At 39.7% G+C, this 16,910-nt stretch overlaps 1 protein-coding gene across 1 annotated transcript in view; it reads right to left on the bottom strand.

Moving 5' to 3' along the window:
- tbc1d5 (TBC1 domain family, member 5) overlaps positions 1-16,910 on the bottom strand; it is a 469,693-nt gene that overhangs the window by 229,710 nt on the left and 223,073 nt on the right. The window lies entirely within an intron of this gene.

Genomic DNA, 16,910 nt, shown 5'->3' with positions numbered 1-16,910 from the left:
CACTCCTTGCCTGTTCTCCATCTTCCTCTGGTGCTCTCTGGTGCCCCCTTTCTTTCTCACTAGGCCTCCCGTCCCATGATCCTCTCCATTCTCCAGCTCCGTATCCCTTTTGCCAATCAACTTTCTAGCTCTTAGCTTTATCCCTCCCCCTCCTGTCTTCTATCATTTTGGATCTCCCCCTCCCCACTCAAATCTCTTACTATCTCTTCCTTCAGTTAGGCCTAATGAAGGGTCTCGGACTGAAACGTCGACTGAACTTCTTATAGATGCTACTTGGCCTGCTGCATTCGACCAGCATTTTCTGTGTGTTGCTTGAATTTCCAGCATCTGCAGATTTCTTCGTGCTAGCTGTAAAAGTTGCAATTTGTAAAATAAATTTCTAAATCTCCTCTTCTGTAAATCCACTTTTAACTTAGAAATAGCAAATCTCTCATGTCCAGTTCAATAGGAAATTTTAACAAATTCCTCAGCAAGCTCAATGAGAAATTGCAACATTTGGTTTGAATTTAACAACAGACTATGGAGAGAAAAATAATGTGTCTGAATTTCTCATTAAAGACAAGACAAAAGGCAAAATCCGAAAACATGAGTCACAGTGTAGTTATTGTGATCATAGGCTTTGATTGCATAAAATGAGAAATCATTAAAGGCAAAATCAAGCAACCTCACACAATGAATACACTGGAATAATGGCTTACAAATGATGAACAGTAAAGCATAGAAAAAACACAAATTCTGTTTTGCTATAAAAACATTAAAAGAGCAATTCTGATTGTTCTAAACTGAAGAGCCCAATCAATTTTTTTAAACCAGACAAGGCAAATTAACTCTGCAACTAACTCTTATGGCTACCACAACAATGTTCCCAATTTTTAAGGAATATAAGCTAGCTTTGTTAAATTCTTGCAAGAGCACAATACTCAATATCAAATTTAAAATCTTGTCACTGTGACCGAGTCTCTGATGACACAAAAACATAACAGGAGTAGTCTACCTGGAGCCTCAGGAATATTATGCCACAGGTTACAATGCCTCTTCTGTACCATTTCTGCACAGCTCTCCAGTTCCCAATCTTTAAAAAAACTTTCCCTTTCTTTAAACGTCTCTATTGATCCAGCTGCCGCAATGCACTGGTGTAGCACATTCCAGAGCTTCAATGTTATCTTCTGGTCCTAGACTCCTCTATTATTGGAAATATCCTCTCCATGTCAATACTTCCCAGGCCTTTCAATGTTTGGTAGGTTTCAATGAGAGTTAGAAGCACCAAGTTTCTGGGAGTGCACGTAACAGATTATCTCACCCGGTCCCTCAACACTATCTCTTTAGTCAAGAAAGCACAGCAGTGTCTATATTTCTTGAGGAGATTGAGGCGAGGAGGTTCCATGCACCCCCCTCTCCCATTCTAACCAAGTTTTAAAGAAGCATCATTAAAAGTGACTTGACTAGCTGCATCAATGTTTGGAATGAACATTGCAAGGCATATTACTTTGTGTTGTACACCTTGGTCTGGAGGAACGTGATAATAGACTTGAACTAAATGGCAGCAAGTTATAGTGGCTGGTGGTGTAGTGACATCAGCACTGGACTTTAGGGCCAATAGTCCTGGTTTCAAATCTAGCCAGCTCCTTGCTCACTTTCCATATGTGCTGGGTTGAGCGCTGAGCACCTTGGACTCATGAAAAACAGATGGAAACAGCAAAAATGGTTGCCCGATGCACCACAGGCGTGAACGGGAACAAAAGCAAATGCTAGCAAGTACATTCCAGAGCCATTGAATGATTCTCATGCATTAACCCTTTCATAACCAGAATTATTCTTTAAACCTCTTCTGGACCCTCTCCAAACACACTACATCTTCTCTGATATGGGGCCCCAAAATTGCTCGCAATACTCCAAATGTAGTTGAACAATGCATTTTCCTTGCTTTTATATTTCAGGTCACATGAAATGAATGCTGACATTGTATTTGCTTTCATTACTACTGACTCAATATCTCCCTTCAGGAAATCCTGCACTTTGGACTCCAAAATACTTTTACAATTCTGATTAGTGAATTTGCTCCCTATTGAGAAAACAGTCTACACACCTTTACTCCTTCTGAATGGTCGAGAGTCAAAATACATCTCCGATCTCTTGCTGCATTATGAACCTTCCCAAGCTCTCAGGTCATCTGGGACTGGCCTTACTGTCCCCATGGTCAAAACTAAACATGATGAAGCTGCTTTTCGTTACTATGCTCCACGTATCTAGAATAACTTTCCAAATAATCTCAAGCCTTCTTCAACTTTAAGCTCTTTTAAATCAAGGCCTAAAACTTTTCTTTTCACTGTAGTTCTTAATTAGAATCTCCGGCACTGTAACTTTTCTTTCTTTACTTTTATGTGTGAGTTTATTCTCTTTATATTCTTAAATTTCATGTTTGATTTTTATTTCTTGTTTTATGCAAAGCACTTTGAACTGCCTTGTGTTTGAAAAGTGTCCTTGTGTTTGAAACATTGTAGCCCATCTGCCACCTCCTTGAATCATTCTCCTAATCTATTCAAGTCCTTCTGCAGACTCTCTGCTTCCTCAAACTACCTACCCCTCCACCTATCGCTGTATCATCTGTAAACTTGCCAATAAAGCTGTCAATTCTGTTACCAGATTATTAGCATATGATGTGAAAAGTAGTGGACCTAACACTACTAGTTATCAGCAGCCAATCAGAAAATAATCTCTTCATTTCCACTCTTTGCCTTTTTCATGGGTTTTCTATCCATTCTAATGGCATTTACTGCAATACCATGGGTGTCTAACTTGTTTAGTAGCCTCATGTGTGAAATATTGTCAAAAACCTTCTGAAAATCCAAGTGAACAACATACACTTGGAACTCTTCTATTTAGCACTCTTACCTCTTCTCACCTGGCCATCATCTCACCTAGGTTCCCTTTTCCTTTCTCCTATGGTTCACTCTCCCCTCCTATAAAATTCCTTTCTCTTCAGCCCTTTAATTTTCCTACCCACCTGGCTTCACCTATCACTTTCTAGCTATTTTCTTTCCGCTTCCCCCACCTTATTATCCCTTCCTTTCTAGTCCTGAAGTGTCAACTGTTTATTCATTTCTATAGATGCTGACTGACCTGCTGAGTTCCTCCAGCATTTGTATGTGTTGCTTTGGACTTCCAGCATTTGCAGAATTTCTGGTGTTTAACATCCACTTACTCTCCTTTTTTCTATCCTGCCTGTTATTTCCTCAAAGAATTCCAACAGATTTGTCAGACAAGATTTTCCCTTCAGGAAACCACGTCTGAAAACCTAGGTCTATTTTATCAAGTACTCTGAAAACTTGCCCTTAATAATGGACTCTAATGACTTACTAACCACTGAAGTCAGGCTAACTGGCCTATGAACCCCTGCTTTTTGCCACCATTCCTTCTTAAAGAGCAGATTGACATTGTGATTCTCCAGAGCAACTCCATAATATAGTGTTTCGTGAAAGGTCACTACTCATGTAGCTACAATCTCTTCAGTTACCTTTTACAAGACTTTGGGATATAGTCCAACTGGTCCAGGTGATTTACCTATCTTCAGATCTTTCACCTTCCCAAGGACCTGTTCCTTAGTAACAGTGACTACACTCACTTGTCCCCTAACTCTCAAATTTCTGGCTTGCTACAGGTACTTTCCACAGTAAAGACTGACATAGAATTGTTACCATTTCTTTGATCCAGATTACTACCTCTCCAGTGTCATTTTCTAAAGACCAAATGTCCTCTCTTGCTTCTATTTTACTATTTATGTATTTGAAAATACTTCTGGTATCCTCTTTCACATTATTGATAAGCTGACCTTCATATTTCATAATTTCTCTCCTTATGGTATGTTTAGTTGGCTTCGGTTAGTTTTAAAGAAACTTCACAATTCTTTAGCTTCCCCTAATTGATGCTATATTTTATGGCCTATCTTTTTCTTTTATGTTGTTTTTGACTTCCCTTATCAACCACAGTTGCCTATCCCAACATACCATCTGTGGAAGCTGAGGAGCCAACATACTGTAATACCGCCATCAAGAATGCTTACAGTACCAAGCCATGCCCACACTTTGGCAAGTCTGATCACCTGGTTAAACTGCTACTCCCAGTGTTTAGTAAGAGATTAAAGACTGCAGCACGAGTGCTGAGGACCAAGGTGGTGTGGAAAAGGGAAGCAGAGGAATGCTTACATGACTGCTTTGAGTTGGTGGACTGGACAATATTCAGGGATTCAACTTTGAGTCTGAATGAATATGCCACAGTTGTCACTGACTTCATCAAGATTTGTTTGTGCCTTCAAGCACATATAGGACATACCCAAACCAAAAGCCATGGATGAACCAGGAGATTCATAGACTGCTGAGGACTAGATCGGCGGCATTCAAGAGTGGAGATCTACAAATATAAAAGAAGTGTAGGTACAAACTACGGAAGGCTATTTTAAGAGCAAAGAAACAATTCCAATTGTTCCAAAAACAATCAGACATGTAATAGCATGCACATCAGTTCTGGCAGGGTTTGCAGGTCATGACTTCCTATAAAGCAAAACTTAACATCACAAATGGCTGTGATGCTTCACTCCTAGATGAGCTCATTGCCTTTTATGCTTGCTTTGAAAGGGAAAAGAAAACCACATCTGTGTGAATCCCTGCAGCATCTGATGACCGTGTGATCTCTATTTTGGAGGTCAACATCAGAAGTGGCACTCACAGCTACTGCGATGAAGTGCTTTAAGAGGTTGGTCATGGCTACTGCCTAAGCAAGAATCTGGACCCGCTGGAATCCTATTGCCACAATAGGTCCACAGTGGATTCAATCTCACTGACTCTCCATTCAGCCTTGGATTAACTGTATGATGATAATACCCACATCAGGCTGCTGTTTATTGATTACCAATCAGTGTGCAACACCATCATATCCTCAGTTCTAATCAACAAGCTTCAAAGCCTGGGCCTCTGTATTTCCCTCTAGTATTGGATTCTTGACTTCTCACTGAGAGACAAAACTCTGTTTGGGTCAGAAATAACATTTCCTTCTCGCTTACAATGAATACAGGTGCACCTCAATGACTCATGTTCAGCTGTTTGCTCTAGTCTGTCTACACCAACAAATGTGATGCTAGGCACCCCTCAAATGCCATCTAAAAATTTGCTGACGACAACTATTATTGGCTGAATTTCATACAGTGACAAGGAGCCGTATAGGAGTGAGATAGATCAGCAGGTTAACTAGTGTTGAAGCAACAACCCTGAATTCAACATTAGTAAGACTAAGGAATTGATTGTGGACCTCAGGGAGTCAAGGGAGCACACACCAGCCGTTATCGAGAGATCAGCAGTGGAAAGGTTGAGCAGCTTCAAGTTCTTGTGTGTCAATATCTCTGAAGATCTATCCTGGGTCCGGCATACTGATGCAATTATAAAGAAGGCATGATAGTAGCTACATTTCATTAGAAGTTTGAGAAGAATTGGTACATCACCAAAGACTCTCACAAATTTCTACAGATATATTGTGAAGAGCATTCCAACCAGTTGCATCACCATCAGGTATTGAGGGACCACTGCAGAGGATTGGAAAAAGCTGCAGAAAGTTGTAAACTCAGTCAGCCTAATCATGCGTTCTAACCTCCCCAGCCACAAGGACATCTACAAAAGGTGGCATCCATCATTGACTGACCCACTTTATCTAGGCCATGTCCATTTGTCATTGCTACCATCAAGGAGGTGATACAGGAATCTGAAGACACACATCCAAATTTCAGGAACAGCTTCTTCATTCCTCCCATCAGATTTCTGAATGGACAATGAACTCATGATCACTATCATAATATTTACTTCCTCTTTTTTTCCCTCAATGTAATAAACTAATTTAGAAATATATTTAAAGTGCATTTATTATCAAAAAATGTATAAATTATACAACTTTGAGATTTGTTTGCTTATAGACAGTCACAAAGCAAGGAACCTGACAGTACCCAGTTAAAAAAAAGTAAGACCAACCACCAGTGCCCACAGAGAAAGAGAAAAAAAAGCAAAACAAATCACGCAAACAATAGAAGCAAGCAACAACAGCATTCCAAACCAAACTGAGTCCTTAGATCCAAATCCCCAGAGCAGCTTGGAGTAGGCCCAAAGCCTTGGCATTCACAGGGCGAGTCACCACGAAGGTCACAGAAACGAAGCACAGCAGCTGGGGGCAGTTTCACAGCTGAGGTGTCATGGAGAGAAGCCCCTAGACTACTTGGGCCGGTGTCTAAATTGTCTACACCTTGCACTAGGACCCGGGCCCCACTATGACAAATCATCCAAGGCCTAGATTTCACTTCCAGAGAAGTTGTTCTCGACCTCTCCAAATTGGCTCAGCGCTTAGAGTGATCCAACCTTACTATAATTTATGTATTATTTTAAGTTCTGATGTATTGCAATGCATTGCTACTGCAAAATAACAAATTTCACAACACATGCCAGTGATATTAAACCGGATTCTGATTCTCAGTTGATAACTGCAATTCACTGCCATATAAAGTGTTGGAGTAATTACAATTACTACATTTAAGAGGTATTTTGACTTAAGTGGGCAAAGCACAAATAGATACATGCCTAGTGCCGGCAAGCAGAAATAATGTAGGTAGGGAATATGTTCTGAATGGACATTGTGGAGCAAAGGTTTCACTTTCTATGGTGCAGAATTATATGACTCTATGATTGGCTATATTTGTCTTCAAACTGCATCTGGATTCTTCCATACTGTGATCATGGCTTCCTAGAGGATCCTAACTACACATTCATTTATTAATGTTGCCTCATTACGCATGACTAAATCAAAAGCAGACTGCTCCCAAGTAGGTTCTGTAACATATTGTATGAGAAATAATTCTAATGCACTCCACAATTTTGTCTTCCCTGCTACAGTGCCAGTTGAATAATTACAGTTCCCTTTTAACATGCCTTTGATATTTCTTCATTTATACATTGTTCTGTCACCAGGCAGTAGTATGGGGCCTAATAGTACTCCAACCCATAGCTTTGATTTTCCATTGTTCTTTACTTCCACTTCAATTAATTCTGATCCACTGTACCTACATCATCCCTCATCATATGACTGACTTTTATTTTAACAATATCCTCATCTTCCTTTCAGTTGTAGCAGGACTTATAACCCTGGAACCTGATCTTCCATTGACTTTGAGTTCAGCTCAACTGTCATGTCTGATCCCATAACAAAAGACTCCCCTATTGTCAAACAAAAATTTCTATTTCAGTTTTAAATATATTCAGTGGCTTAACCTCTATAAACTGTCTGGGTTACAGAATTTCAAAAGTTAATTCCTCTGTCAGAGAATTTCCTTCTCTGCTTCATGTTGTCAAGCCGAGGGGGGGGAGGGGGGGGCAGTAGGGACAAGCTCCCACTACCTGAAAGCGCTCCTCACGGCATGTGCCTCAAATAGCCTCTGACAAACAAGTCCAACACCTGGCCTTCTTGTGTGGCTTAGCCTCTAAGCCCGGCAGAACTGTTTTTACTGATAGGAGAAGGGACAAAGGTGGGTCCTGGCGCCTTAAAACTAGTGCTTAGGGTAGATGGAGCTCGTCAGCCTGGGAAGGTAGTCCATCTAAGAGAGGGAAAACACTGATTTCAAACCTCTGCTGCCTTGCGGCCATACCCACTTATGAGAAAGGCTTCGGGAGTAAACCCTGCAGACAAATCCGGAGCTGGAGTCGTTAAGGCAGTCCGACACTGTCTTCAACCTCGCTCTGGCAACTCCTGCGACAATACTGGTGCCAAGCTGTATTGGCCCTTGCCCTTGCCTTGGACAACATTGGTGGTGTGGAGAGGGGAGATTTTCTGCTTGGGCAACTACTGGTCTCCCATACAACCTCGCCCAGGCCTGCGCCCTGGAGAGACTGAAGCAACACTTTCCAGGCGCAGATCCATGGTCTCACGAGACTAACAGATGCCATCCAACCATCCATTTTGGAAATGTGTCCCCTAGTGCTGACTCAACCTGTGGGATAAACCATCCTCTAAGCATCCACTTAGAGAAGCTCAATTAGGTCAGCTCTCATTCTTCTAAAAAACAATTAAGTATCAGCCCAACCAGCTCAACAGATGACAGCTCAATTCTGGTCGCCTCACTACAGGAAGGACATGGAAACCATAGAAGGGGTGCAGAGGAGGTTTACAAGGATGTTGCCTGGATTGGGGAACATGCCTTATGAGAATAGGTTAAGTGAACTCGGCCTTTTCTCCTTGGAGAAATGGAGGATGAGAGGTGACCTGATAGAGGAGTACAAGATGATGAGAGACATTGATTGTGTGGATAGTCAAAGGTTTTTTCCTCAGGGCCAAAATGGCATGAGAGGGCATAGTTTTAAGATGCTTTGAAGTAGGCAAAGAGGAGATGTCAGGGGTAAGTTTTTTTTAAGCAGAGAGTAGTGAGTGTGTGGAATGGGCTACCGGCAGCGGTGGTGGAGGCTGAAATGATAGGGTCTTTTAAGAGACTCCTGGGTGGATACATGGAGCTTAGAAAAATAGAGGGCTGTGGGTATACCTGGGTAGTTCTAAGGTAAGGACATGTTTGGCACAGCTTTGGGGGCCGAAAGGCCTGTATTGTGCTGTAGGTTTTCTATGTTTCTAATTCCTTCATATCAACCTAATGAAAGCTTTTCTGCATTGCCCAATGCAGGTTTACCCCTCCTTATATAAGAGCAAAGCTCTACTCAATACTCTAGGTGTAATTTCACTGAAGCCCTGTACATTTTTTACATGGTTACCCTTTCTTTGCATTCCATTCTGATTGCAATGAGGGCAATTGTTCCTTTTACTTTTCTAAATCATTATTGCATCTACATGCCAACGTTCTGTATCTTATGTATGAGGGCACAGTAAGGTACCATTCTGTCAGTTTTCTCCTTTAAAGTAATATTGAGATTTTCTATTCTTCCTACCAAGATGGATAACCTCATATTCTTCCATGTTACTCCATTCATCTTAGTAATTGCAACAAACTTGACTCAGTCCCTTCATTAAGTTGTTAAGATACATTGTAAATGGTTGATGCCCTGGCACTGATTCCTGCAACAACATAAAGATTATGGCTTGCCCATCTGAAAATAATGCATTTATCCAGAATTATTTTATTCTGTTAGTTAACCAATCCTCTATCCATGTTGCATATTACTCCTAATGCCATGAGCTCATATCTTGTATAGTAACATTTTATGTGGCACTTTATCAAATGCCTTTTAGGAATCTAAACATCTGCTGCTTCCCTTATCCATCCTGCTTGTTACATTCTCAATGAGCTTTAGCAAATTTGTCAGCATGATTTTTCTTTCATAAGACCATATTGACTCGGCTTAATTACACAACGATATGCTACCATGTCTTTAATAATGAATTCTAGCAGTTTACCCATGACAGATGTCAGGTTAACATGGGTGTAGTTTCCTTTCTTATCTGAATAGGGAGATTTATGACACTTCAATATGCTGGGACCTTTTCAGATTCTATGGAATGTTGGAAGATGTGTTCCCTCTACCTCCAACAACTCCTTTTAAAGTCTGTGGATGTAGGTATCATGTCCAGGGAACCTTTCAGCTTTTAATCCCATTAGTCTGTTTAATAGTCTTTTCCCAGCAATAATGATGGCTTGAAGGTTTTCTTGCTCTTTGTTCCTTGATTTTCTCCAATTAACTGGATGCTTTTACCATGAAGACATACAATATATTTGTTCAAAATCTCTGATATTTTCTCATTTCCCAGTTTCATCTTCTGTGGGGCAAACTTTTACTTTTGCTATTCTTTTTATTTTTGCATAGAATTTCTCTTTCGATAAGGTGTCATCCTCAACTCTGTTTTCATGGATGGATCCTCCTTTTCACTGTCTTTTTTCCTCAAATACTTCTTTAAATGCCTGCAATTTCTTATCTTCTTACCTAAATAAACTATTTCCCCTGTCCACATAAGCCACTTCTCCCAAACTGTCCTCCACCACCACTTCCTTTGGCAGCTCCTTCTACATAGATACCACCCTTTTTGTGAAAAAAAGAAATTGCTCCTCAAACTACTATTAAGTCTTTCCCCTCTTACTTTAAACATAGGCCTTTTAGTTTTTGATTCTCCTACACTGGGAAAAAAGATTTCACTGCATTTATCCTCTTCATTTTATACACATATCAGTCTCCTGTGCTCTTTAGAATAAATTCCTAGCCTGTCTGACTTCTTTTTACAACTCAGTCCCTCAAGACCTTGCAGCATATTTGTAAATCTGATCTGCACCCTTTCTAGATTAATACCATCTCTGCTACAGCAAAGTGACCAAAACTGAAGTTAAGAGGTGTGACAGTCTTCTACAATTGAATATCTATTCAATTTTCACCCTCCTTGATGCATTGCTGTTTCTGAAGTTTGGGTTCCAATTCACCATCACCTTGCACGGAGCCAGAGGCAAGAACTTCCCTGCTGTCAGGAAATTCTGGGGCAGATTCGGGAGAGACACAAGACACCACAGGTTCATGGTTGATAATGTTGAGGATAGTGTAGAACAGATTGTGGAGAAAGGATAGTGCAACTTTGACAGATCTTTATATGTGAACCCTAAGATCCCTCTGTTCATACTGTTAAGAATCCTGCCATTAACCCTATATTGTACCTTCAACTTTAACCTTCCAAAGTGAATCACTTCACACTTTACTGAAGTGAACTCTATCTGTACCTCTCAGATGTTGGAATCTGGAGCAACAATATGCTTAAGGAACTCAGAAGAAAAGAATTGCAGAGGTATCAAGTCAAGACCCTGCATCAGGACCATGAAGGAGAATCACTTGAGCAACATCTGTGTGGGGTGGGGGAGGAGAGTTGGGGAGGGAGTGCGAGAGAGTGTGTGAGAGTGAGAGACAGAATGAATCTCCACCCACCTAACCGCCCCCAGATGCTGCCAAATCTGAGTTCCCCCAGAATGTAGCATAATAGTACAGGAGGGCGAACCCAACAATGAAACATAACAGGTGAAAAAATGATGTGAGAGGGAATATGAATACCTGTTTGAACACACAGAATGTTCAAACCCGAATGTTTGCTTTGCTCAGACCCTTTACACAGGCCAATAAAAATGGATGTACAAGATTGAAGTGTTCAGGCTATAATTATCAGTTTGATAAATTATCATAAAATTATCTTCCGTAATGATACATTTGGGCACAGTGTTCATCTCTAGATTATTTTAGTTATATCAGGATACAAGATCAATTTTTAATGAACTGACATTGTCAAAAATATCATTAAATCTCCTTATTGCACATATCGAAGGAGACAGAATTCCATAGTAGCGCAGAAAAAGCTGATATACAGTAGAACATAAACACTATAGCACAGCACAAGCCCTAAGGCCCATGAAGGGTACCGACCTTTTAACCTACCCCAAGATCAATCTAAGCCTTTCAGCCACATAGCCCTCCATTACTCTTTCATCTCTGTGCTGATCTAAGAATCTCTAAGATGTCCCTAATGCAGGGGTTCCCAATGTATCTTAAAAATGGCCCATGGACCCTGACCATTAACTGAGGGGTCTGTAGACCCCAGGTTGGGAACCCTGCTCTAAAGTACCTGCCTCTTCCCACCACCCCTGCCAGTGTGTTGTACACACTCACCACTCTCTCTGTAAAACCTACTTCTGACATCTCCCCATATGCTCCATCTACCATCACCCTCTGCCTTCTGTTGGCAAGCTAATTCTGAATCCATGCTGCCAAGTCTCCTTGGATCCCATGCCTTCTGACGTTCTGAATGAACCTACCATGAAAAACCTTGTTGAACACTTGACTAAAATCCACATTCACACAACCATTGCTCTATCCTCATCAATTTGTTTTGTCAATTCCTCTAAGAATTCAATCAGGCTCATGAGGTATGACCTGTCCCTCACAAAGCCATGTTGACTACCTGTATTCAGACTATGCTTCTCCAAATGCTCATAAATCCTGTCTCTAAGAATCTTCTCCAATAGTTTGCCCACCACTGATGCAAAACTCACTGGTTAATATTCACCAGAGCTATCCCTATTACTTTTCTTTAACAAAGAAATAGCATCTGATTAACCTCAAATCTTCTGGTATTACTCCTGTGGCCAGTGAGGATGCAAAGATCTTTACCAAGGCACAGCAATCTCTTTACTTGCTTCCCATAGTAAGCTAGTGCATATACTGTCTGGCCCTGGGGACTTAACTATTTTTATATCTTTCAAAAGTTCCAGCCCATCTTTTTGATTAACATTGACATGTTCCAGTATTTCTGTATCATTGGGAAGGTATGACTTGTACAAAAAGATGGTTTACACTGGAACCCTAGGGAGACCAATACCCTTGAGGCAAAGTTTGCTAGAGCAGTTGAGGAGGGTTTAAGCTAACTTGTCAGGGACATGAGGACAAGAAAGACAGGGCTGAGGATGGGATAGTCAGTATACGAGAAGATTAAGAAGATGCAGTATGTAGTGAAATGATGGGGAAGGTCAGGCAGATGATTGAGCAAAATTGCAGTCAGTGGGATGAATTGAAGTATAACGTGGGGGCAAAATCATAAACGGTAATGAATACATTCTGAAGGTGTTATATTTCAATGCACGCAGAAAATGGAACAGAGCAGATGATCTTGTAGCACAGTTAGAAATTGGCAAGTATGACATTGTGGGCATCACTGAGTCATGGCTAAAAGAAGATCATCGTTGGTTGCTTAATATCCAAGGATGCACCTTGCATTGAAAGGACAGGCAGTTAGGCAGAGGGTGTGGGATGGTTCTGCTGGTAAAAATGAAACCAAAGCCTCAGAAAAGAGATGAAGTAGGATTAGAAGATGTGGAATCATTGTGGCTAGAGTTAGGAAACTGTAAGGGTAAAAAAGACCCTTATGGGAGTTACATGCAGGCCTCTGAACAGTAGCCAGGATGTGGGATATAAATTACAACAGGAGATAGAGAAAGGCAAGTCATGGGGGACTTCAAAATGCTGGGAAAATCAGGTTGATGCTGGATCCGAAGAGAGAGAATATGTACAATGCCTATGAAATGGCTTTTTAGAGCAGCTTGAGGTTGAGTCCATGAAGGGAAGGCAATTCTAAAGTGGGTGTTGTGCAATGAACTAGATTTGAGAAGGGAGCTTAATGAAAAGGACCTCTTAGGAAGCAGTGATCACAGTATGATAGAATTCACCATGTACCTTAAAGAGCAAAAGATAAAGTCTGATGTATCAGAATTACAGTGAAGTAAAGGGAATTACAGAGGCATGAGAGAGGAGCTAACCAAAGTTGTTTGGAAGGGAATACTAGCAGGATTATGGCTGAACAGTAATGGCTGGTGCTTCTGAGGGCACTTCAGAAAGCATAGGACAAATACATCCCAAAGATAAATAAGTATTCTAAAGAGAAGATGAGTAACCGTGGCTGACAAAGGAAAACAGCATAAAAGGAAAAGAGAGGACATATCATATCGCAAAAATAATTGGGAAAGTCAGAGGATTGGGAAGCTTTTAAAACTAACAGAATGCAAATTTTAAAAAGCCATAAGGAGAAAAAACATAAAATATGAACGTAAGCTCACCAATAATATCAAAGAATATCCCAAAAGTTTTTTTTTCATATATATATATAAAAAGAGTAAAAGAGAAGCATGAGCGGATATTGGCCTGCTGGAAAATGATGCTGGAGAGACAATAATGGGTTACAAAGAAATGGTGGACTAAATTAATAACTATCTTATGTCATTTTTCACTGTAGACGACAAAAGCAGTCAAACAAAAATTCGAGTGTGTCAGGTGGAAGAGAAGGGTGTAATTGCTATTATTAAAGAGAAGTTCCTTGTGAAGTCCAAAGGTCTGAAGGTAAATATGTCACCTGGACCAGATGGACTGCACCCCAGGTTTCTGACAGAGGTAGCTGAAAAGATTATGGAGGCATTAGTAATAACCTTTCAAGACTCATTAGATTCTGGAATGCTTCCAGAGGCTTGCAAATGTTACACCACTCTTTAAGAAGGAAGGAGGAAGAAGAAAGAAAATTATAATAGGCCAATTACCCTGACTTCAGTGGTTGGGATGGTGCTGGTGTCCATGATTAAGAATGGGGTTTAAGAGTACTTGGAGGCACCTGATAAAATAGGCCAAAGTCAGCATGGATTCCTTAAGGGGAAAGCTTGCCTTACAAATCAGTTGGGAATTCTTTGAGGAAATAACAGGAAAAGGAGGGCCAGTGGTTGTTGCTCACTTGGATTTTCAGAAGGCCTTTGACAAGGTGCTGCACATAAAGCTACTTAACAAGATAATAAGCTGCTTTGGGTGATGTATTTGATGGTTTTGTGACCAAGTTTGTAGATGTTATGAAGATAGGTGGAGGGCAGGTAGTAGTAAAGAAGCAGGAAGTCTGCAAAAAGACATTAGGAGAATGGCAAAAAAGTCACAGATGGAATATAGGGAAGTGTATGGTTATGCACTTTGGTAGAGTGAGCAAAGATGTAGATGGGGAGAAAATTTAAAAATCAGAGGAGCAAAGGGACTTGGAAGTCTTTCTGCGGCATTAACTTGCAGGTTGAGTCTGTGGTAAGAGTGGCAAATGCAATGTTAGCATTTATTTTCAGAGGACAAGAATAAAAGAGCAAAGATGTGATGCTGAGGCTTTATAAGGCATTGGGCAGACCACACTTGAAATACCGCAAGCAATGCTAGGTCTCTTATTTAAGAAAAGATGTGCTGGTACTAAAGAGGGCCCAGAGGAGGTTCAGGAGATAGATATTGGGAATGAAAGCATGAATGTGTTTGATGGCTCTGGGCCTGTATTCACTGAAGATTAGAAGAATGGGGGTGGAAATCTCATTGAAACCTATAAAATATTGAAAGGCCTAGATGAAGTGGATGTGGAGAGTATAGTTCCTGTTGTGGGTAAGTCTAGGACCAAAGAACATAGCCTCAGAACAGAGAGATTTAAAATCTAGAACAGAGATTGAGAGGAATTTCTTTAGCCTGAGAGTGGTGAATCTCAGAATTTCAATGCCATAGATGACACTGGAGGCCAGTCACTGAGTATATTTAAAGTGAGGTTGATAGGTTTTTGATTAGTCAGGGCACCGAAGGGTATGGGAAGAAGGCAAGAAAATGGAGTTGAAAGGGATAATAAATCAGCCATGATGGAATGGTGTAGCAGATCTGATAGGCTGAATGGCCTAATTCTGCTCCTTTGTCTTACTGTCTTATATCAACTTATTCTACACTGACCTCACATTTGTCAAGGTCATGCCTTTATCTCTGATTTCCTTCCCTCACTTTGTCCTGGCCTTCTTATATGTGTGAAACACCTTGAAGTTTTCCTTAAACCTACTTACCAAGGCCTTCCCTTGTCCCTTTCTTGATATCCCAAATCCATTCTTAAGCTCTTTCCTGGTTACCTTGTAACTGTTAAGAGCCCTGTCTGATCCTTACTTTCTAAACTGCAAGTATGCTTCTTTCTTCACCTTGACTAGATGTTCCACATCTCATCAACCATGGTTCCTTTTATCTTTTATAAAATGGATTAATCCTAATCCCAAAGCTAAAGTAGTGACAAATGGTCAAATTTCAACACCATTTCAGTTAACAAGGTCAACTAGGCAAGGATGTCCATTATCACCTGCTTTATTTGTGTTGGGGATAGAACCTTTAGCTGAATTAATTAGAATGGACCCAGATATTAAGGGTTTCAGAGTTAATCAGGAAGAATACAAGATTAACTTATTTGCTGATGATGTTCTGCTTTATTTAACAAATGCATTGCACTCGTTGCGTAAATTATCCTATAGATTAGAAGAATATGGAAAAATATCAGGTTATAAAATAAATTGGGATAAAAGTGAAATCTTACCTCTTACTAAAGGAGATTATAGTCACTGTCGATTAATAGCTCAATTTAGATGGCCGGCAAATGGTATAAAATACTTAGGTATAAGAGTTGATAATGATATAAAGAACTTATATAAATTAAATTACTTACCATTATTGAAAAAAATTCAAGAAGATCTTGATAAATGGATGGTATTACCAATAACATTAGCAGGTAGAGTAAATACCATAAAAATGAATATATTCCCTAGACTACAATACTTATTTCATACACTACCAATACAACTACCCCAGAAGTTTTTTCAAGAGTTAAATAAATATGTGAGGAAGTTTCTTTGGAAAGGTAAGATGTCAAGAATATTGTTGGAAAAATTGACATGGAAATTTGATCTAGGAGGGTTACAACTTCCAAATTTTAAGAATTATTATAAAGCAAATCAACTTAGATTTATTGCAGCTTTTTTTGAGAGAGATAGACTGGCATGGATTAGAATAGAACTAGATAAAATAGGAGAAATACACCAGAAGATTTTATATATAAATGGGAATCTAAATGGATACGGGAAAAGAAACAATCTCCTGTATTAAAGCATTTGATTAACTTATGGAATAAGATAAATGTTGATGATGAGACAAAGAAATCTTTATTAGCAAAGAGATCTTTAATTCAAAATAGACATTCCTTTTACAATGGATAATCAACTTTTATATAATTGGTTTCAAAAAGGGATTAGATATATAGGAGATTTTTTTGAAGGAGGTATATTAATGTCATTTGGTCAATTAAAGAATAAATATAAAGTATCAAACAACACTCTTTTTTGTTACTTCAAATTAAGGACTGATTTAAGAGAAAAATTAGGTCAAACAGTGTTATTGCCGAAATCTAATGAAATAGAAACTTTAATTCAAAAAGGAAAGACTAAAAAATTTATTTCGTGTATGTATAGCTTGATTCAAAAACAGGCAATTAAACAAGGAGTCCATAAGTCAAGACAAAAATGGGAAAGTGACTTGAATATTAAAATTGAAGAAACAAATTGG

Source organism: Hypanus sabinus, chromosome 6 (genome assembly GCF_030144855.1).
Source record: "Hypanus sabinus isolate sHypSab1 chromosome 6, sHypSab1.hap1, whole genome shotgun sequence".
Classification (NCBI taxonomy): domain Eukaryota; kingdom Metazoa; phylum Chordata; class Chondrichthyes; order Myliobatiformes; family Dasyatidae; genus Hypanus; species Hypanus sabinus.
Note: the sequence above shows the minus strand (reverse complement) of the source record. Positions and strands in the feature narration are given on the sequence as shown.